This window comes from Penaeus monodon, chromosome 23 (genome assembly GCF_015228065.2).
Source record: "Penaeus monodon isolate SGIC_2016 chromosome 23, NSTDA_Pmon_1, whole genome shotgun sequence".
Taxonomy (NCBI): Eukaryota; Metazoa; Arthropoda; class Malacostraca; order Decapoda; family Penaeidae; genus Penaeus; species Penaeus monodon.
In genome coordinates, this window is record NC_051408.1 from 41513525 (window position 1) to 41514115 (window position 591).

General features: G+C 33.7%; 1 protein-coding gene across 1 annotated transcript in view; it reads right to left on the bottom strand.

Moving 5' to 3' along the window:
* The window catches only part of LOC119588088 (polypeptide N-acetylgalactosaminyltransferase 1-like), a gene marked incomplete at its 5' end in the record, with an annotated part of 20728 nt that overhangs the window by 1625 nt on the left and 18512 nt on the right, over positions 1–591 (bottom strand).

Below are 591 nucleotides of genomic sequence, written 5' to 3' on the forward strand. Positions count from 1 at the left end.
CTTATCTATCACCATTCATTTATATGCTTGTATTAGTAGTTGTCTCTCTTCACTTCAGTATATTTCTGATGTCCTTTGTAATATAATATCTCAAACATATATACATGTTATTCAGTCATTCAATATTCACATCTACTGAAATGTATGCAAGTTCTTACACCTTTCTACTTTTGAATAAACACTAGGAAATACAAAAAAAATTAACAAATCAAACATATAAAAATCCTACTAAATATCAAAAACTACAAAAAGTACCCTTACGTATAGAAGTGATAAACCTACAGGGCAAACACTCATAAACTTTTTACCTGGCTGGACGCTACAAAGGTGTGGCAGTTGTAGAGTCCCATATCATATGCGCTCTTCTCGTTCCTTTGCAGGTTATCTAAGCATATATCTGGTTTTGATGCATTGTTACGAAGCTATAAGAAACAGGATAATAAAGCTTTAACAAAACAACCAATTAATTGTGGTTCCCAGGTTGCCAGTTGGATACTGTTGGTAGTATCTTGTGTACGTTGAGTGAAATGTAAGAACGAGTTTGCATCTGAAACAAAGTCTATCTCGTATATCTCCCTCCGTCTTTAGACT